Source organism: Aulonocara stuartgranti (assembly GCF_965226115.1).
Source record: "Aulonocara stuartgranti genome assembly, chromosome: 18".
Classification (NCBI taxonomy): Eukaryota; Metazoa; Chordata; class Actinopteri; order Cichliformes; family Cichlidae; genus Aulonocara; species Aulonocara stuartgranti.
Genome location: NC_138954.1, coordinates 20673570 through 20696462, shown reverse-complemented (window position 1 = coordinate 20696462; position 22893 = coordinate 20673570). Strand labels below are relative to the sequence as shown.

Here is a 22893-nt window from a genome sequence, read left to right as displayed (position 1 = left end):
TAAAACACACGCACAGAAGTGCAGTTGAAACTGTCCAGAGTAAGTATCTAATTGGTCTGCTTCTAAAGACTTATAATCTTTGGAGACCTTATTCAAGGCCAACGTGGAAATGGCTCATTTTACTCACATACATAAATGAAATCCAGTCTTGGCAGTTCCCATCTTGCCTGCTTCTGTGTTTGCCACTGAGACCAAGGTTGAAAATAAAATACAAGGTCATTCTTGAACGATTAAATATATGAAGCAGGATACACAGCCGAATACAGTACATAGCCTACTTCAGAAAGATGGAAAATATGGAAAGCAATTTGTTTTGCCTTTGGTGCAAAACAAACTTCAAATCAGCCTAAAGCAAAGTTAGAATGATATTGGATTAAAAGAATTATATTATATTTTAGCACACATTGTTGTCTTAAAGTAAACACAAAGTTATATATATATATATATATATACATACATATATATATATATATATATATATATTAGGGGTGCAACGATATTCGTATCGATATTGAACCGTTCGATACAGTGCTTTCGGTTCGGTACGCATATGTATCGAACAATACAAAATTTGTAATTTATTTGATCAACTTTCCTTCTGACGATGCTGTCTGTGTTGAGCGCTCAGTGAATCTGCGTTCGACTACTCCGCCTAGGCTCGACAGTGCAGCCTAGGCGGAGTAGTCGAATGCAGATTCACTGAGCGCTCAACACAGACAGCATCGTCAGAAGGAAGAGCGCAGGGCAAGCTAGCAAGACAGAAGTTAAGCTCTCCTTGCAACATGGACCTCCCCCACCCTCATTCAGATCTGGCGTTTGGAATTATTTTGGTTTTCATGTGACGTATGACCCTGAAGGTAAGCGAGTCATGGACTAAAGTAAAACAGTATGTTGGATATGCCATGCAATGCTCAATTACATGGGTGGGAACTAGTGTGTTAGCGCAGTTAGCTCGTTAACGTGTTGGCCGTCTAGCCCCATGGACGGGGCGATCTGCGGTAGCTCGTTAACGGAGATTTGCCGTGTTGTGGCTTTAAGGTCATTTCAACGAGATTAACCTGAAAGCACTAGTGGGAACACAACGAATATGACTGCACATTTACGCCGACATCATCCTAGTGCAAAGACAAGTGGAAGCAGAAAAAAAACAAGCAAGCATGCTACTAACTTTAGCCGAGTCATTTAGACAGCTGTTAGCACATGATTCTCCTTATATGTTTAATATGCTGCTGAGAATATAGCCCAGAAGAAGCGTATAGTATAGCTTTTATTTTGGAAAGAGACATTTCTCTGTAATAAACTCTCTTTTCCAAAGATGAGTGATTCTTCAATCAGATACAGGGCTCGCAATATCGCTAGCCCGACGACCCGGGGCTAGCGATTTTTTCAGTCGGGCTACCAAAATCTATCTCTGCCCTGCCCGTCGGGCTATTGTAGGAATGAAAAATATATGTCAATGCTTTTCCATTCTTTCAGAAATGTAGCTGGGTAATTATGTCATTGGCATCGGTGAGTCACTGTCAATATGTGACATATTGAAATCGCGTTTGAATTTGCGCTTGTTTTTTTGCTTTCACTTTGCAATCGTGCGAACTGTGTATAGAGAGCGACAGCACTGATCTGTGAGTGATGATAATTTGTGCACCAATTCCTCTGACATCGTCTTATTAATCGTTAGCTTACTATGCAAACATGACAAGTGAAATCTCCCGCAGCAAGCTTAAACATGTGAGAGGTTGATCGCGCAGAGAATCGCTGAGCTTGTGAGTGCGTGTGTAAAAGCAGCAGGATATATATTTGACTACGATGACCTGGATGACTGAGAACCTTCACAGACAGATATATATTTTAGCTCTGCTGAGCCAAATAATAGTGATGGGTCGTTCGCGAACGAAATGGCTCTTAGAGCCGGCTCTTTGACGTGAACGACGCGAGCCGGCTCCTTATCGCGAGCCGTCACGTGGGGTTTTTTTTTTCTTCTTTCTCTCAGCCTCTCTCTCGCACTTTTTTCCCGCTTCACTCTGCACGCGGGCCTTGTGCTTTACGCTGGGCAGAGGGGGGAGGGGCGGTAGTTACACTCAGTAGCACAGGAACAGAGCCAGAGAGAGAGAAAGAGAGGCAGGGACAACAACATTAGAAAGGTATAGTAATCATCCACAACTATTTTCGGTTGCAGATGATAAAGGATTGAGAAAGTTTATTCATGCAGGTCCATATGACAGAATATGCATGTTCTTTTAGTTTTCATATTATAATTTATATTTAATTGTGTTGTGGTTTGCAGTGTTTTGTGTTCTTTTCACTTTAAATTTGTGAAAGGAAAAAGCTGAAAATTTAAATAGTTAAAACTTGAAATGTGAATAGTTGATTTTTGTATTATATGATTTATTTATTACATTTTATGTGGAGTGAATAAATAAAAGTATATTTACAGTGGCCCCTAGAGACAAAGCACGAACTCTGAAGCATGTACAAACTCCAAAACACGTAAAAATACGTACAAACTCCAAAACATGTAAAAACACGTACAAACTCCGAAGCACGTAAAAACTCAGAAGCATATAAAAACTCAGAAGCACATAAAAACTCAAAACACGTACAAAAGACAACAGAAGTGCTCCAGGATGCTGGGCGCAGTGTTGAGCCTTTGTTATCTTGTGGCTACACAAGCCAGCAAGTACCAACGACCGGATTTGGTGTGTGGTAATAACAGGTAAATGAACTTTTTTTTTAAATTATTTGAATATATATATGAGTGCCTGTGTATAAATACACAAACAATACACACATGCTTTCAATTGTGTAATTTAAGTGATCTAGTAGCTCTGCTTTGGAAGTTCAGTTCATGCTAGAAATGTGTTTTGGAGTTTGTACGTGTTTTGTCTCTAGGGGCCACCACATATATTTATATATAAACATATATAAATAAAACCACTTGTTTTTACGTTAGTAATTCCTTTTGTGCATAATTTTATATTATTGTTAATAATAAATTAATTAAAGCAACAAAACAACCTGAAGAGCCGGTTCGGAGCCGAAAGAGCCGGCTCTTTTTAGTGAGCCGAACCGAAAGAGCCGGATCTCTAAAAAGAGCCGGAAATCCCATCACTACCAAATAAGACAGGTCAGGGTGAAGAAGTGACAGCCAAAGAAAAGCTTACCACAAAACGGAGAAGTTATGACAAATCAGACTATAAGGCAAAAAGAAAGTGCAGCTTTATGGTTTCATGGACAAAAGAATTTCTGTGGCTGCAATATGACGAGCTAAATAACCAGGGCTGCACATAAGTGGTCCGCAGGTGCGCATTCGCTGTCAAAATAAAAAACACGCACAAGGGTTAGGGTTAAATTTAAAAACTGTACTTTTGAGTTAAAATATATATTTATAATTTTAATAAATGACAAATTAAAAAGGCATGAACATTTTTTTTGTATCGAAAAAATATCGAACCGTGACACCAAAGTATCGAACCGAACCGTGAATTTTGTGTATCGTTGCACCCCTAATATATATATATATATGTATATATATATATATATATATATATATATATATATATACATATATATATATATATATATATACAGTACTATCTGTATTAATTAATGATTTGTTACTCATTATTATCATCACACACCCTCAGGTCTAATAGCTGTTTAGTCAACAGAGTTGGACTGCAAAAGACTAGCGATTCGCGCTAACTTGCTAACGGAGATTTGCCGCATTAATGCAGTTATGGCATTAACGTCATTTTAATGAGATTAACGCTGACAGCACTCGAAAATAGCTAAAAGAAATAAAAAGAGATTGTAAGTTATGGCTGGCAAATTTCAATTTATTTTATAGGGTCTGTTGAGTCTCACTCGGGGACTGTAGGGAAAGGGAAAGAAAAAAACTCAGAGTAGAACCAAGTGTTTTACCGAACATAGTATAGAACTATAGTATATAGTACACTATAATATCTTAATAATAGTAATAATTCTAGAGAACAAGTAACCACAAAGTCAAAATAGATTTAATTGATGGGGGGCTGCTTCCTTGTTTTATGTCTCTTTAACCAGTCACCTTTGTTGTGGGTCGGCTCAGGATAGAGCTATAGTGCATCACAGTAGGGACTAATTGTAATATTAGATTTGCAATTGAGGCAAAATGAGTTCTCTTATAAAAACAGTTTTTTTAATCCAATAGAGCTAAGTGCAACTGCCCTCTTGCACAGTCCAAAACCACTTCACTTCCTACTTCTTGTAGGTTGCTTGTTTGAAGTTCATTTTTGTTTCCCATAGAGAAGGTGGTTCATTAAGATGGCAAAAATCAGGTTCTGTAAGTGAAAGTATGAGACTATTTTAGACATATTTAGAGCCAGCTGATTGTTCTCCTAAAAGATCAGAAATGTCAAATTTATTTGGCCATATTCAAAATACTAACAGCCACACTTAGCTATAGACAGGCAAGATAATCTCTCCTCTCCAATCAACATGATTGCACTGTGTGGTAGCACATGTAAGAGGAATGATTTTCTGTTCAGTAGTCCACTGCTTATCAACACCTCCTTCTGTGCTTTGTGTCGCCTTTCCAGGCTTATTTTCTTCAGATAACAATTGAAAACAGATTGCTTTTTGGTGCTAGACTAATTGGGATGACATGGCTCATCAACACCTAGGATGAACCAGCCATGTCTCTTTGGTCCAAGTGAGAATAAGACTCCGAGTAAACGAGAAAGAAAATCTTTAGTGATTTTCTCAGTTTATTGCATTCTAAGGAGGACAAGCAGGTATTACTGGTTCGTGCATCTTTGTAAGATCCCCTTAAAGACACGAATTAGGTGTTTGAAAACAGGAGCTTAAAACTGTATGAAAGGATGCCAAAAATAATCACACTAATTTCTTATATGCTACATTTTTGGAGTGTGCTATTTTCTGTACCACTCATCTGAGTAGGGTGCTTTGTATGGAGCCTTTCTTACAAAAAACTATTCTGTAAGCCAATGAGAGAAAAAAAAATCTTTGATTAGACTTTTCTGTCAGTCTTCATGTCTGTCTCGCAGAAATGCCTCAGCTGGTTGAAAGATTTAAAATCCATAGCAGGATTTTGATGTAACACATCATTTTATGCTGAACTATAATTCAAACAAGTTGTTGCCTTTACCTTACAACTGAAAGGGGTTTGATCGGATTATGATAGTAGTTTAATCAGGCAGACTCCCCAAATAATTGCATTTCCATGTTTCTTCAATTTGCACATTTCATCAGAATTTAAAGTAATCTACTAAATATGAGACTAGAGAAAAAAAACTAATAAATCGCTGTGCCTCTTCACTGAAATAATGGTACATTTTACTCAGCATAGATTGGCAGTGAAAGTGTGGTGAACTCTACAAGAACTCCCTTTATGTAGACGAAAATATCTGAATGAGACATATTGCCTTGAGGGATAGCAATGATAAAACAGGGATGTGTGTTAGCGTGGATAGAGGCTGGTGAGATGCATATGACTCCTAGCTATAGCACACATTTGAAGGTAATCAATATGTGCCCTATTGCTTTAACAGGAAAAGGAAGGAAGTTGGAAAGCAGAAGAAAAAAGGTAGAGGTGGAACCAGAGCAAGAGACTAAGAAAGTCCTTTGGGACCAGTTTATGGGGGCACCTCAGCTGTTTTCCAGCTTTACTTCAAAGAGAATACATCTCACACTCTCATGGAGCAACAGAAAAGCTTATTTCAAACCCAGTGGTACCTTACTGCTGGATCTGTTTTTAGTCAGTGGCCCAAAGGTCAGATTGGACAGACTGTCTGTGTCTCTGTCTGTGTGTGTGTGTGTGTGTGTGTGTGTGTGTGTGTGTGTGTGCGCATGTGTGTGTGTGTGCGCGTGTGTGTGTGTGTGTGTGGGGGGGGGGGGGCAGGGAACACATTCACAAAATGTATAATGAAAATGTTAAATGGAAATTCAAGATTTCCTCTTAAACACAAAATAGGATGAAGTGAAATTCTCATGAAAGTTTCAGAGAAACCTTAGATTGACCAGGATAGTTACAAAAAAGTAGTAGACCATGAATGGCTACTGACTGCAGTAGTCACAGTAATCCCATTCTTCAGGGTTACATTCAGAAATATATTCTGTGGTTTAAAGACATCAACAACAAACTGTAAATTTGCTATGTTTAATTTAAAATTAGACGGCAAATAAGGTGAGATGAAATGTAAAACTGAAAATGCTGCCTTTCACCAAAATACTGAGAATGTACTGATTTTTGTTTTTATTATAAAAAATGAATTAAAACAAATTAAGAAGAGTGGGAAAAAAACTCCAACATGTCCTTTCTCTCTTCATTGTACTTTTTTTTGTTCCTTATGTAACTTAGTATTTTGCATAAATATCAGATATTTCATTTAAATCTTTGCATTGCTTTTGTTTGCCAGGATTGCTTCTCCTTGACACGGAACAGGGTGGTTATAGGCATTTTTCAGAGATGCATTGTAGCCCTTTTCTATACAAGATTATTAAAGATTAAAGAAGATCAAAGCATGAGGGCCACTGAAGCTATGCAGTTAACTGCTTTGCCAGTTTTTGACTGAATAGATAACTTAGAAGTGCTATCTCATTCTCTCTGCCATTTTCAGGGGCTCAAAAGTAAAAGACAAACTAACATTTTAAATCTAAGGGTTTTTTTTAAAATACTTGGATTTAAGTATTTGCAGTCAAACAATGTCTGAATTCTAGAACAGGGCTGCAGCTACAGTATTGCACATACTCACTCAAATGTGCAATCCTATTTATCCATATTCTATATTCTGTATTTATATATGTGTATATATGGTATTTTATGCTTATATCCTTACTCTCATTCCCCTTATTGTATCTGTAACATCCAACTTCTGTCAGTGCTGTGCTACTGGAAACTGAATTTCCTGGAGGAACCCACCCGATGGATTAATAAAGTTTCATCTAATTTCTAATCTAGCTATCGATTATTTCAGTAATCGAGTAATCTATCTATTATTCCACTGATAAATCATGACAAAGTCTATTTGTCTCATTAATGAGCAATAGTAAATATTCAAAAGAGAAAAAACACTGATTTTTCGGAATGAACTGCTCATTGTTTTTCATTATAGAAACTGCAATGTTTTAAAGTTTAACTGCATAAAACATCTCTCAAAAAAACCCAACCCTTTGACTGTATGTACATGCCATATTGAAATTTAATTTTCTAAAACACACAAAATAGTCAATAAGTAAATAAAATAAGATATATCAGGTCTGTTTTTAGTCACAAATATGGGTGAAACACTCGTTTACATTATTTAACACGTCGACGAGCTACAGAGCCATGCAAAGAAGCAAAGAAATTACTTGATGAATCGTTGCAGCCCTTGTCTAGAACCCATAGATATCTTCAAATGCTGTGTTTCTTCCCTCGAGATGCTCAGTTAGGCCTTTACTGCAAACGCCTTGAGTTGTGTGTGGGTCTGTCTGCATTCAGATTTTTCTTCGGTAAATTAAAATCATGTCCTGTTGGTTTGAGATTAGGTGGGTGACATGTCGTGAAAGAATATCTGATTCCTTTGTCTTGAAAATTTTACAATTCTAGAACAATTCCTAAATAAAAGTTCAACAGTTTATTTATGGAGCCATTTCAGAATGTGCAATGTGGTGGTAAGGGGGGTCCAGAGGGCCACATATACTGAATAAGAGGGCAAGAGGTAAGTCTTAATTTTCCAGCGTTTCCTTGGAACGCTGGCACACAACTGGGGATCTGGGCTGAGGAGAGCAAAAGGTAAGTCCAGAGATAAGCACAAAGGACATAAAACTAACAGATCTTATCGAGAAGAGTTGCCTGAGGAACTCTACCACAAATGGTGAAACGATCTGGCAATGAGTAAGAGGAACCAGGAGACAGCCTCACCTCTGGAAATACATAAATGCAGAAGAACACACAGGAAGATAAAGAGAGAGCGAGAGTAAGAGAAGAAGAATTGAGAGGGAAAGAAAAATACATTGGGCAGGTCGGTGCTGGAGGATGGGGGCACCATGACAGAGAAACTCTTGGGTTTCTCTTGTAGGAGTCATTATCCGTTTGCTCTGTGAACTGCTGTCCAATCAGTTTTGCAGCATTTGGTTGAATCTAAGCAGAGTATAGCTATAGCATAATATGTTTGGCAGGTGATGCGTTATCCTTTAGGCATAATTGTTCTTTTACACGCCTCATATGTTGCACCATTATTCACAGTTAAGTTAATCTTGGTTTGAACAATCCAAATAATTTTTTTTCAGAGCTGTGCAGGCTCTTTTAGATGGTTTTCAATCTCACCTTCCTGTTCTTGAACATAACCAGTGATTTGCACTTTGTTATAAACCTTTTGTATTTACAATCATGATGTAAATGTCTTGTTCTGATTGTTGACTCTGATGATGATGATGGTGTACCTACCTCCTCAAGAGTGTTCTTGACATGGATAGATTTTATGAAGGGTTTTTTCTTAGCCAAGCAAACACTTCTGCAGTTATTGAACTTTGCCTTAAAGGAGCTAGTAAGCCTTTTAGTGTTGCAGAGCTGCTCAGTGCGTTCCTTTTTTTCTAAGACATCAGAACCAGATTTAGGCATTCCTGAAGTTTTTGCTGTTTCTCTAATAGGTTACACACACATTTATTGAAATCTTTTTGGAGTTCATATGAAGAGTTCCAGTGAGCAGCTAAATTCAACACTTGGAATCAACTCGGGATCTTTTATCTCATTTCTTGGTCATGAAATAACAAAGGAACAGGCCTCAACTGACCATGAAACTTCTAATCAGGCAGATGTCAGATTATGTTGAAGCCTCTGAAACATGTTGAGCATTGATATTTTGCTATTTTTACATATGCATGTATGTTTGTATTTTAGTGGTAGTATTTCATTTGCTTTGCCAGGTTCTGTGGTAACTGTAGATGCCCCAGTTCAGGCTTGGAGATTATTGAACAGTAGGATGAGTGGCAGGTGTTGGAGGGTGAACTCGAGGAGGAGGAGGAGAGCAGGACTAATAATAGACACTGCAGCCTTATATTGAGTTGTTGCATATTGTACGAGCTGTTTGAATATAGAACATGCAGCTGTTTCAGGACACCTTTAACGAGCTATCAGGTCCCTGTATTTATGTCCCTGCATACCTGTAATTTGTATTTTCAGATGAGCAGTGCCATTTTTAATTTTTGAACTGACTTGAATTTCCTCCAACCATAGCTGGCTTGAATAATACAGCTGCACTGTTGTATGACCCTCTTAGATTAGAAATTACATTCAACTAATGAACTCAACTAACAATAGGATGCTTGTAAAAAATTGTTTAGCATCTGCATTAGGCTTATTAGTGTGTCTTTTTAGGTATCTTACTGATAAAAGTACATATTTGAATGATTCTTTTTTTTTTTTGAAAAAAAAAATAGAGTTGTTTATGGAACAAACAAACCAGTGGTGCCAACCTAGCGTGAAGCCATGCTACATGAGCTTCCAGAGCATCAAGGAAAATGTTGCTCAATTTGAAGTTAATGACTGCTTCCGCTCAACCCAGCACTAGGAACTGGGCATACTGCCCATGCACTAATAACAATAATGCACCGCTTTATAAAATACCCTCAACACAAAATTATTGTATTTGTGTGTGTGTGTGTGTGGGGGGGGGGGGGGGGGGGGGGCGTGTATGTGTGTACGTGTGTGTGTAAGCGACAGAGAGGAGACTAGTTGAGCACACCAATGCTCAAATGCGTGGATCCGAACAAGAAGGTTGACTGACTATGACGTTTAAGAATAAAGAGCAAAATTTGTGAAAAAACATTTACAAGTATAAAGTTCCATTTCAATCTTGTTTGATGGATAAATGTGTGAAAAGACATATTAAGTGTCACATATACACAACCCCAGTATTAAAAAATGTTGGAAAGGTTGGCTAAAATATAACTAAAACCAAATATAACTAAAACCAGTGGATTTATTACCAAATCTCATAAACCCATATTTTATACACAACTAAACATAGAAAATGTATCAAATGTTTAAACTAAGAAATTTTAATATCTCATTAAAAACATTATAATATTAGTCCTTTATAAAATTAGTTTCCAGCAACACGTCTCAACAGTGTTGAGATGGGGGCAGCAACAGGCAAGATGTTTAAATGGTGCTAAAAACAAAGCTGGATGAGCATTTTGCAACTAATTTAGTTTAACTGGCAACAAGTCAGTAACATGATTGGGTATAAAAAGAGTATCATAGAGGGGCCAATTTTCTCAGAAGATGGGCAGCGGAAGTCATGGGAATCAAGAACTAGCTAGCTTGCACTTGTGCTACAATCAGATTATTTCAGTTTGTGTGCCGGAGGAGAAAAATAGTAGGCCAGACTACAGTCAATATTTTTGATATGCATAATTTATTTATATTTTATTGCACAAAAGGACAAAGGTGTGATGATAAAGTGAAAACTGCATCCAGGACAGAAACAACTGCATTATACTGCTGATACAACTTCAGCTCACTTCAGCAGACTGGAGACTGAAGTAGTCTGGCATCGAACCACCTTTTAATTAGCAGATGACATGCTCTAGCTACAGCTACTATCAGATGATTCCAGGAATCTGGAGAAATCTCTGTGCACCAGAGACAAAAATCAATTCTGGATGCCCATGATTGTTGGACCCTGAGGCAGATTAAAATCTGATTCTGGGATGGAAATCACTGCAAGGTACATTTCTAGAAATCGCTGTTGCTGTCAGGTTAAAACTCTGTCATAGCAAAATGAAGGCATGTGTCAGCATGATCCAGTAGTCCATTTGTGGTCAGTCCTCCAAACTATAAAGCAGACAGTCTGGCTTGTTGTCAATATCTTTTCACATTTCACCAAGACAATGTTAACCAGCATACTGCAGCTATTACAACAGCATGGCCAGACCTTTAACCAACTGAAAACATTTGATGCAAAAAATATGACAAAGAAGACTCAGGACTGTTGGACAGCTAAAGTGCTAAACATTTGATATGTTTTATAAATTCTGTTGTGGGTAAAATATTAGTTTATGGGATTTGCAAATCACTGTGATCGGTTTTAATTTGTATTTTGTACATCTTCCCATCTTTTGTGGGGTACAGCTGGAGTTGTATACACATTTTCGCCATATGCTCTACAAATCTATAAAATGAGTGCTATAGATTTTTTCTGTAAGTATGTTGTGACTATGTATGATATTCAATGATCAGTTCAAAGTAACACAGAAAAGTAAAACACTGAGTTGAAGTATATTGATACATACAAAAGTGGTTAGATGTGTAGTTATGTGCTATTTGTGATTTTATTAGTATCACAAAATGGGACAACTGAAGTGCTAATGAAGGCCTTTGTAGTTCATGCAAATTGCTGTTATCTAAAAACCTTGGTGCCCTTTAACTGAATTTCAAAGCTAAGCCTTGTAGCGAGAGAGGACTGATTTTAGTGTAATTTACAGCGATAAAATCACTCACAGCACTACTGAATGATACTTTTTGTGCATGTTTGGGTCCATCTGTGTTGAGATCCTGTTTAGTCAGCTGCACAGTGTGGGGTAACAATATGAAAATGTATTTTAGAGAGTATAACAGAGACAGGAAGAAAAAGACTCAACCACTTGAATGACATACCAAAACACTCCAAAAGTGGGATTTTACATAAGCAGCCTTTCAAAGGTAGAGGTCTCGTCCAGCATCAAATCATTCTTTTTTTTTAATGTCTCTCCATTCTTCATTCAGCCTTTAAGTGTATGATAATCAGTAGCAATCAGGGAAAGATACTTGTGTTTTGTTCAGTTAAGAGTAAGGGCAAAAATAAGCATTATACACCTACATAACACAAATGACAGTGCAATTTAAGGCATTTATAAGAACAATAATGACATGTCAGTCTGAAAATTTGGAATTATATTGTTTTGAGCAGCAGCTTACGATTTTATGTGGCATTTGTGCCCATACATGGCAATCCAGCTGTATGAGCTCTTATAACCACAAGGGGTGCCACTGGATAATTTTACATGTAAACCCAGTGGTAAAGAGACAAAGAGACATAAAGACTGGAAGCCCTGGAATTTTGCTACAGAAATACTATTTGAAGGGTCCAAACATATTTATGTCTATATTTATTTTTGGTAATGTAAATCATTTATTTATTCTTCCTTCCTTTATTCTTCCTTTATTTAGAAAAAAGTGGCTGTATGCAGGGCTGAAAGAGCCATGTGGTAAAAATACTAAAGCAGAACAGAAATGTGCTAAATAAGAACGAGTCAATTTACCATTTACTTTCATCAAGCCTTGGACACCAGTAATTAGGCCCAATCACATTACAGATAGCTACATCATAGAGAGCTAGAGAGCCAAAAAGCCATATATATGTACACTATATGGACAAAAGTATTGTCACACCTCTTAATCTTTGATATAAGTGTTATTGTCACAGCTGTATAAAGTTATGTGGATGTTTCATGCATGAAAGGGTCATTCTAAAGAGCTTAGTTAATTTGAATGTGGTACTGTAATAAGATCCCACTGCTGCAGCAAGTCAGTTTATGAAACTTCTTCACTGCTAGATATTCCACGGTCAGCGGTAAGGGACACTGCAATGCAAAAAACAAATTAGGAACCACAGCAACTCAGTCCCAATGTGGCGAACTACGTAACACTACTGAGTGGGGTTGCTGTGAGCTGAGGTGCATGGTGGGTAAAAGTCACTGATGCTCTGCTGACTCAATAATTGCAAAGTTCCAAACCTCCCCTGGCACTGACATCAGCACTGTACACCGACAGCTTCATGGCTTTGAGGAGGAGTGGTCCAAGATTTATCTAATTTTTTAAAATACTATATTGTCAAAAGTATTTTCTCATCTGCCTTCACAGGTTTGCCTTGTTCGCCTCCACACACATATAACCTTTTCAGCTATAACAGCTTGAACTACTAAACAACAAGGTTGAGGAGTATGTTTATGGGAATTTTTGACCAGATGAACATTTGTGAGGTCAGAAACTCTGATAAGAAAGCCTGACTTGCAGTCTTAGTTCCACTTCATCCCAAAGGTGTTGTAATGGGTTGAGTTCGGGTGCAGGCCAGTCAAGTTCTCTCTCCCCACACACCCTGATCCATGTTTGTGTGGACATTGAGTTGTGCACTGGTCTGCAGTTATGTTGGAACAGGAGGGGACCATCCCTAGACTGTTGGGATGATGAAATTGTTGGCAATGTCCTGATATGCTGAAGCATTAAGACTTATTTTCACTGGGACTAAGTGGCTGAGTTTAACCCCCTTGAAAAACAACCATATACCCCCATACCATAATCCCCCCCCCCTCTCCCCAGGGCTCTAGACTAACTTTTTGACATGGGCGCACTGCTACGCCTACCTTTAAAAATTTAGGCGCATCGCTTATCACTGCAGTTTTACATGTGCACTTTCTTTGGGGGGGGGGAAGTCCATACAGACAATATTCATTTCTAAATTATTAACTAACAAACTTGTGCTTAAAGTGCTTTGTCAATATTGTAGAAAATGTTAAACTTAATCATGGTAAATGGCCTGTATTTATATAGCGCTTTACATATCCAGTCATCCACCCATTCACACACTGGTGATGGCAAGCTACATTGTAGCCACAGCCACCCTGGGGCGCACTGACAGAGGCGAGGCTGCCGGACACTGGCGCCACCGGGCCCTCTGACCACCACCAGTAGGCAACGGGTGAAGTGTCTTGCCCAAGGACACAACGACCGAGACTGTCCAAGCCGGGGCTCGAACCGGCAACCTTCCGATTACAAGGCGAACTCCCAACTCTTGAGCCACGATCGCCATCTTGGTTCCTCTGACGACCTGTTTGCTGCTGTCTGTTGCTGAAAGGCATTGGGGAGAGGGGACACTTGGCAGTGCATTTATTGCAGCATATAATATGTTTTCTGGATGCACTGTGCTTTTTCAGCATTCAAAGATTGATGGCACTGTGTCAGAGCACTGGCTATGAATTTCAGACGGTTCAGGCCTTAACCGCGGGGCAACCACAGCTATTGGGGCGGCTCAGGGGGTTGGGAAGCGTATCTGTAACCGGAAGGTCGCCGGTTCGATCCCCGGGCTCTCTGTCCTGGTCGTTGTGTCCTTGGGCAAGACACTTTACCCTACCGCCTACTGGTGTTGGCCAGAAGGGCCGATGGCGCGATATGGCAGCCTCGCTTCTGTCAGTCTGCCCCAGGGTAGCTGTGGCTACAACCGTAGCTGCCTCCACCAGTGTGTGAATGTGAGAGTGAATGAATAGTGGCATTGTAAAGCGCTTTGGGTGCCTTGAAAAGTGCTATATAAATCCAATTCATTATTATTAACTTAACAAAAAGTTATCAATCGTTCTTTTCATCTTTTCTCATTACCCACAGCTACATCCACTTCTGTAGGGCGTAGGCTGCTCACTAGGGCTGAGTATCATCACTGATTTCTATAATCCATTCGATTCCGGTTCTCAAATTCCTGATTCGATTCAATTTAGCCTCAGACAGTCAGAAATATTATAATTCTGATCATTTATCAGTACTGATACACATGAGACTTCATCAGAATTGTGAACATCACAGCAGATGCCTTTGTGTGAAAGTAACTGAGAATAAAACACAGAAAAACATGAAGGAGATATTCCTGGTCTGGCTTTTTATAGCAGATAACCTTAAAAATATTCTGCAATATTCTGCAATTTTGCATAATTTTAAGAAGTTTAAATTTCTTCAGTATTGAACAGCAAAAATTAGGCTTTCTTGTCCGAGGTCATTTAAGTGAAAAAAGAAAAGGTAGGGATACGCTTAGGGCGTCGGGGGGTTCCCCGGAGGCATCTTCCTTGGGGGGCTCAACCCGGGGTAGCGGTCATGTCTGGTTGGGGGCTCTTTTGGCTCTCGGATGACTGTTTCCTCGTGGCTGCGTGCAGCGGGGCTAGGGGAGGGTCTGTGCTGACGGACATGGGTTACTGACCTGGTAGCCTGGATGCCCCTGGGTGGGTCCGGGATGGGCGTGAGGTTCTGGGGGCGCTCTGTCTCTGGGCTGGGGCCCTGGCCGGGCCTCGGGGCCTTGGGTCCTGGTTGGTGTGTTGCCGGGGTTGTGGGCGGGTGGGTGCATGGGGGCCCATCCCTGGCACAGGGTGCCGCCGGTACGTCGAGCCACCTGGGGGGCTCTTCAACTGGTGGGGGAGATTGTCACACCTTGCAGGAGCTTTCCTCTCCTCAGGAACTCTCTGCAGGAGGGGGAGATACAGGAGAGGTGGAGGAAGATCTCAGCCTGGGCGTCTATTGTCTCATGTAGTCTGGAAGATGAGTGGATGGTGAGGTGGGTGCAGTTTTCTCTGTGGTGGGGTTGGGTGGACTGTCCCGGGCTCTGTGGGGCCGGGAGACGCTGCTGCACTGGGCCCCGGTCTGGATGGGCCTGGGCCCCCTTTCCCTGGCGGGTCGCGGACTATAGGAGTGCCTACTGGGGTCAGCGGGGGAGCTGGCCCCAGGGAGGGGTCACCTGCCCCTCCCTTCCTTCCCTCCCCATCTCCAGCTGCCTCCCTCTTCCCGCTCCACCACAACCACCCACACATGCAGGGCCTAGGGCTGAGTAGGGGTATGTCACCAGGGTGCAGAGGAGGCTACCCCCCCCCCCCCCCCCCCCCCCGTCCCCTTCTGGCTGCCTCTGCCTCAATTTTATCCCACAACTTACTCACACTCTCATTACACATACATATAGGATCTTGGGGGTGGGCACGATACACCGAGTCCAAATTACCATCAGGGTGTACACCTCACCCCTGGCGTCGTTGCCCACCTCTCAATTTTAAATACACGTAGACATTGAGGGCTAGCAGGAGGGACTATGCGCTTACCTGCTGCTGTCTGGCAGGTAGCTCCATGCCCTCCTGGGTTTTAAATGCACCTTAGAACACACATGCATCAACACTACAATGAGCGGGTGGAGGGAGGTTTGGAGTCTTCTCTCACCCCATTCTCTGCGGCCGGCTGGAACGGGGGGGCTAGGAGGAGTTGGCCGTACAACTGCGGTCTGGAGTGTGGGGCCTCCCTGCTGCTACGGAGTTGGGGCGGTCTGCCTCTCCCCACCGCAGGGAAAAGGGTAACACCACCTGGGTCTGGGTGCAGTTCCCCCCTCCAGGGGCAAGGGTACCTAGACCCGGTTCGTAGAGTACGCTTGGGGAGTGTGATCGTGTGTACAGCGTCTCTTTATGTCTGTCTCCACGTTGGTTGAGTGTGGAGTAAGTGCATATGAGAGCATGAGGGTGGGAATGGATGTTTGTATATGTGTGTGCCTGTATGTCTGTGTCTATATGTCAGGTTGGGTATCAGACGCCACCTCTCTGGGGACATCTCAGGCCCTCCAAGGTTTGGAGGCCTATCTCCACCCACCACCACTCCCCCTGCCAGTGGCGGACTCCCTCAGGTATCGGTGCGTTGGTGGTTCACTCACTTGGCGGCCGCTTATCGGGGCCTGGAGCCTGGGGCTCGCTCGGGCCACTTCGGAGGTGGGGTGCCCCCGGCCTCTCGGCCTGGGGCTCGGTCACTCAGGCACAGCTGGCTGCCAGCGGAGCTCACGGGCGCGTCACTGCAACTTTCTTGGCTGCTGCCTCCAAGCACATTTTGCGCTGTCTATCTTGCGTGCTGCACAATATCGTTTATTATTTAGTATCTACTGATATCTACTGCTAGCTAGTTTATTGTGATGGTGCCGTTTTTTTTATTATGTTGCTCTTTGTTGTTTGCTTTCTCTTCTGTTTTTTTTTCTCCATACAGGTGACCCAGGTGTTTTGTTTGTTTTGTTTTTTCTTTCTTCCCCCCCTTCTCACCGTCTCTTCTCCCCTTTGGTTTTCTTTCTCTCCCTCTCTTTCTTTCATTCTTTCTCCCTGTCCTATCCCCCAGTCATGTCTCTCCCGTTTGTAGCAACTGAAAATAAAATAAATTCATAATTATAATAAAGGTCAATCAAATGGACCAATATGGCAAGGCCATGATGATCCACTTGGTAAAATAAATCCGCTTGGCATCTTTCTTGGCCTTAAGACAACAATTCTGATGGCTAAAGATCCAAACGGGACACAAAAAAGAAAAGAAAAAAAAGAAAAAGACAGTGCTGTAAACAACAGTAGACTGGTGGATAATAAGCAAATGAATAATGCAGAAAACAGATTTGAGACGGGACACTGTTCTTGAAGTACACACAGAGAGCTGTGTATGAAGTGTAATTTTTATCGTGGTGGAAGCAAAACCGCAAAAGGCAGAGGGAATTCATGACGACATTGATCAAATGTGAAGCGCAGATTGCTGCTTCTATTGCTGCTGGCTCTGCGAATTTTGGTTGGAGAGAGACAAAACCTGCAGCTCAGAATCAGCGCAAAAAAGACGTAAACACAGAGCGGACCCGACGCATCAGAATCGCTAAGCTCCGACAGTGTGTCCGTGTACGGGCCGTCCGGTGAGAAAGCCGAGAAAGACAAAGCTGATTCTGATGCGTCGGGTCTGCTCTGTGTTTACGTCTTTGTGTGGAATCCGTTAATGAATTGATATCGCCTTATTCAAACTACTCACCTCTCTCTTCCACCTGCACTTTCAACTGGACCACAGCCAATCAGAGAGGTCCTGCCCCTGATAATGTGTGTCTGTTGTTGACCACACGGAGAGTTGCAGAGATTTTTTTTTTTTTGTTACCCGAACAGTTGGTCGCACAGGTGCCACCAAATATTACCACTGAAAAATTTGGTCGCATTTGCGACCAAATTGGTCGCACTCTAGAGCCCTGGGCCCCCTCCCCCTCCTGTTCCCCTGGCAACCCAGATTTGTCCAAAAGTAGAAGCGTGAAACGTCACTCCAGAGAACACATCTCCACTACTCTTAAGTCTAAATAACTGAGTCTAGAGTCCAGTGGCGGCATGCTTTACATAACTGAATTTGACCCAGCACATTGCGCTTGGTGATGTAAGGCTTGGATGTAGATGATGTATGTTCTCAAGCAGTTAAAGTTATACATTTACACAATTTTTTTCTATATTTTAAGGAGCAGGATCAGGATACGGTTTATGCTATCCAAGTAGAAAAAGAAATTTGGTAAAATATTCATTCTACAACAGTTTGGGTTCAAACCTGATCTTTGTTTTCCCTATGCCTTTGTGTGTGTGTGTGTGTGTGTGTGTGTGCGTGCGTGCGTGCGTGCGTGCGTGCGTGTGTGTGTGTGTGTGTGCATGTTTCAGTTTCCTGTGACAGTACAAAGATCTGTGTTTTAGATTAAATGATGAGTCTAAGCTGCCATGCAGATGTTAGATGAGTCGTCAGTGAGACTAGAAACTGTTATACAAATGCCAAACCATTTCCAGGTATATGAATGAGTAACACCATAGGTACTTTCCATGTATATGAAAATGTGATTATTTTTTTTCAAGATTTATGTAGTGTTACCAAGGGTGCACAGTTGCCTGACCGGCCTTTGCAATGTACAAACCACAAGGATAGAAACAAAACTTCATAACCTTAAACAGTTGGTCAACATAAGGCTTTTCATTCTGAGTTAATTGAAGAAATTTGGTGTACAAAACATAGAACTGATTTCAATCTAAACAAGATTCGAGTGTCTACTGCTGGTGCATGCAGTCACTGTGAACACAGTTCCTTGATTGCAGACTAGGCTAAAAGGCTGGAAAGTGCACAGACACAGGCTTGTACAATCATTCTTGGCCAGAGGTACTTGGGAAAGCTGGAATCTCTCTACACCCTTGGATTGTGTACTCTAGCGGAAAGCTACTTAAGCCCAACTTCACTGACTCGTTATCCACCCTCAGTGAGGAGCTCACACGTCGCCGGACATGGAACTCAAACAAAGTGACCATTTCAAGATGTTCAACTACGAGATAGCAGAGATCACAAATCTCATACATGTGCAGACTCCTAAATGATGGATGAGTTTAGGATTCAAATTTGCATTACAAAATGTGTCTGGTCTCTGCTTGTGCAATTCTTAAACAATGGCTAGCAGATCATTACATGAAGGAACCTTTTAAATACGAGCGCGTCCATCCTCACAGGTGTACACACGGGTGCTCACACACACAAACTACACCCTTTTTGGCTCCTACCTCAAAGCACACTGTGCGCTGTCGATCCTACGTGCTGCACAATAATATTCAATATTTAGTATTTACTGTTATATTCCCATAGATCATCATGACATTGTTTATTATATTGCTGTCTTTTTTTTTGCTTGTTTTCTCTTTTTTCTTTCTCAACAGGTGATCCAGGTGATTGATATATGCATTTTTGGTCTGTTTGTTTTGTTGGTTTTAGGTTTTTGCCCTTTATCACCGTTCCTCGTCCCCGCTGTTTTTCTTTCCCTCTTTCTTTCTCCCTTTTCTTTCCCCCAGTCATGTCTGTCCCGTGTGTAGCAGGTGAAAATAAAATAAAATAAACAATAAAAGCAAAGGTGAATCAAATAGACCAATACGGCAAGGCCGGGATGGTCCATTTGTTGAAGTTAATCCGTTGGGCATCTTTCTTTGCCTTTAGACAATAATTCTGATGGCAAAAGAACCAAAAGGGACAGGCGGGGAAAAAAAACAAAAAAAACAATGGCTAGCGTATGAATGTGATGGTAAATAGATGGTGATACATCATCTTATGCATATTCAGTGGAGTAGGAGCAAGTCCTGATCCCCTCTGACATATTATCAGTTCTTTGTGCGAAAGCATTGTTAGTGTTGTCAATAACATTTCCGCTTTACAACCAGACACTCAAATAGTTGTTCATGGGGTTGTTGTCTAAGTTGTTGATTTCAAAAGTAAGTGTACAATTTGGAATTGGAAACCTGCCCCCTGCCATTTATGCCACAACAGCTTTTTTTGATGACACGAAGAGGTAAATAGGTTTGACCTGCTCCCCATGGTTCCGTCCTACACTCCTGCCTCGTTCCTATAGCCTGGCTTCTCAGACGCCCACCTTATCTCTGTGCTCTTCCTCTAAATTCATCTCCCCTGCTTCTCATTCCTCATCTTATTTTTTGCCCCTTTAGTCCTTGCTGCATCGCTACTTTCTCTCCTTCTCACACACTCATGAATTTCTCTCTTATCAAATCCCTCTCTGCCCTGCCACTCTCAATTCTGTATGTGACGTCTAAGCCTTTATTCTATATTTGCTCCTCTTTTCATTGGAGCTTCACAATTCATTTTCTACCTTTAAGAATGAATGCTAACAAAAAGGCAAATGTAGATGAGATGATGCCAAGGATATGTTTTCTTAGTAAATAAGGGAATAGGAGGTGGGCGTCATGAAGTGCAATCTAGAGGGCCAGCTGCCAACTAATTCCTCTCTGTGCCTGAGCAATGGAGCATTTGGCAAACTGGCCACCGTACAAACAGCAGTAATGTCTGTGTGCGAATGTTTGTGACCTTGTATTCCAATGTACATCATAAGAGGAGAGAGTGCTGAGCTTTGCTTGACACGTCTCTGTTGGTGGTTGGTGGCTTGCCCTCTTTCAGATGGATAGAGGCAGAGCAGTAAAAGCAGAAAACTAATCCAGCAAAGCAGCAGAGGCACAGGAAACAAATTGTATTAGCTCAACACCACAGCAGACCCTCTCAGCATCGTTTAACGCTCTGTGGAGCATCCAGACCACAGCAGTCCCTGCTCTTCAGCCAATTACTCAAACATTGTACAAGTGTAAATGAGGTCTTAAATTGTGCTACATCACTGGAATATATATTGGAGATGGATTTTTGTGGTCAAGGTGATGTAACTACTGTAAGAATGCTGTCACAGCCATTCGTTTTAGTCTGAAGTGAAATCTAACTAAGAGCACTCTTTTAAAAAAAAAAAAAAAATTAGCTCGTTCTCTATCAGTGTTGAAATGTGAATGTTTGATGAAGCCAACGCTTTTTAACCACTATCTGATGATGGCGGAGGAGGGGAGGCTTTGAGGAGATTTTACCCAAAGTGAATATTTTAAATATCTGTCAAATGGCCTGGCCATTCACCTCAAAGCAGTAAGACATCAAATAGAGCTTGCAAGCAAATGATTATCTCAAACCCCTTAAGCTCAGCTTGTGTAATCTTGAAAACATAAAAAAGACCTTATTTCTAAACAAATGAGTTAAGAAGCATGTTTGTTGCTGATTATAAATTTGCCGTTACGCTAAGTTGCAAAGTTTGCGATCAGCTAAAGAATTCTGTGTAATTTAATGTCATAAGTTATTAAAGGCTAACAAATGGCAATTAGTTAATGTTGATAAATGTTTAATGGACATATCAATAAAAGATAATTAGAGTTTAATATTACTTGGTGTGTGTGTGTGGGGGGGGGGGTGTTACTGTACTTCTTACAGAAATAGCAAAGAATACATTTCCAACATTGCGAGCTAAAACAGATGATTAAATAATTGTCCTTTTTTCTGTCGTGGTAAAGTTTGTGCAGTAGCAGATGGGACATCATCCTTGGTTGTTACAGCCACCTGATTTTCAGCACTCTTCCCTGTACTGCCAAGGGAAAATTACTGCTGGTAGATGGGAAAGGTGTTTACTATAGCACACAAACTCTTGTATAACAGAGAGGTTATTCCCATTTCTTTCTTTTTATTCCATGCTTTGGTTGTTACAAAATGCACAATAAAATATTTCTAGTCACAGAGGGTAGAAAACGTAAACTCTTAGGTGTTATTAGGTGTTTTCACAACACCACAGTTAAAGTACTGAATTGCAATGAGTCATGCAGCTCTTTTTCATGCAAGAGACCAAGCTATTTATTGTGGGTTGGGTCTCTGCCACTGAAGGATAGATGTGCATATAGTTTGTGCATTGTTTAAGGGAGAGGGAATTTACATATAAATTGGGAAGTTGAGGTAAGTGAGAAGGGGGAAAACACAGACAAGGAGGGAGGCTGTGGAAATACAAGGTTGTTGTGCGGTGAGTGAAGCTGGCATTTGTGATCTCGGCGCATGTTTGCAGAAATGTTTTGGCGGTTCAAATAATCCATAATGCAGCTGCTGGGCTTCCTGGATTGCTCGCAAGGTTTCTTCATGTTTCTCCAGGGAAAGGAAAAGAATGAACTCATGAAGACAATGGTTACCAACAGGTTTCCTGATATGTCTTTAACCCAAACCCTTAGAGATTAAGCAGGCTGTTTTGAAACCAAACGTTGGGGCTATCAATCATCCTGTGAGCCACATATGTATAACCTGCAAATTGTGCATTATGGGTTTTTCTAATCGTTTTGTCAGTCAAAGGTATTCTCCAACCTCCCTGTTTCAGGCTGTATTCACCAAAGCTGTTGCTCTCAGCATTGCTTTATTTTCTCCCAGCCATCTTTACCAGTATTCTTCTAGCCCCGTAGACACGCCAGACTTAAAGGTGTGATCTGATTTGCTATCAGACTGACTCTGTAATGCGACTCTACCGTGTTCACACATTTGAAGGTTTAGAAATAAGGTGAAATGAGGATGAATGTCATGTTGTCAACATAAATAAATTATTCTGTCAAACTGTTGACTCTGCTTTTTAGGAAGCGTATGTATGCAGCATCCCTTAGCTTTCAGCCGAGGAATGAGATCATAAAGAGAGACATCATTTCAGTATGACAGGATAATGTATATTAAACAGATATGAAGGCACTGAAGTGACTTTTGGATTCATTTCTAACAAACCCAAAACTGTACTGGTGGCACAAAACAACAGCACCACAAGCCCTCAGTGCCACTAGTTTGTTTTTTGTTTTTCTTCCTTTTGACAAAGTAGAGTGAGGGTGAAAAACAAGGTCTAATCCACATTATTAGTCCTAGTTACTATTGCAAGTAGCAAGCACGGTGCAGTGGTGTAACACGTTCTTGCCATTTTTTTTTTTTTTATTTCCTTGTTTTGTGGGCAA

General features: G+C 41.0%; 1 protein-coding gene across 1 annotated transcript in view; it reads left to right on the top strand.

The window, feature by feature from the left end:
- The first annotated feature begins 495 nt into the window (after positions 1-495).
- The window catches only part of LOC309693852 (uncharacterized protein), a 548750-nt gene continuing 526352 nt past the window's right edge, over positions 496-22893 (top strand). Inside the window, exon 1 of the mRNA XM_082513434.1 lies at positions 496-857. The gene's annotated coding sequence lies outside the window, so the exon portion shown is untranslated. The remainder of the gene's footprint in view (positions 858-22893) is intronic.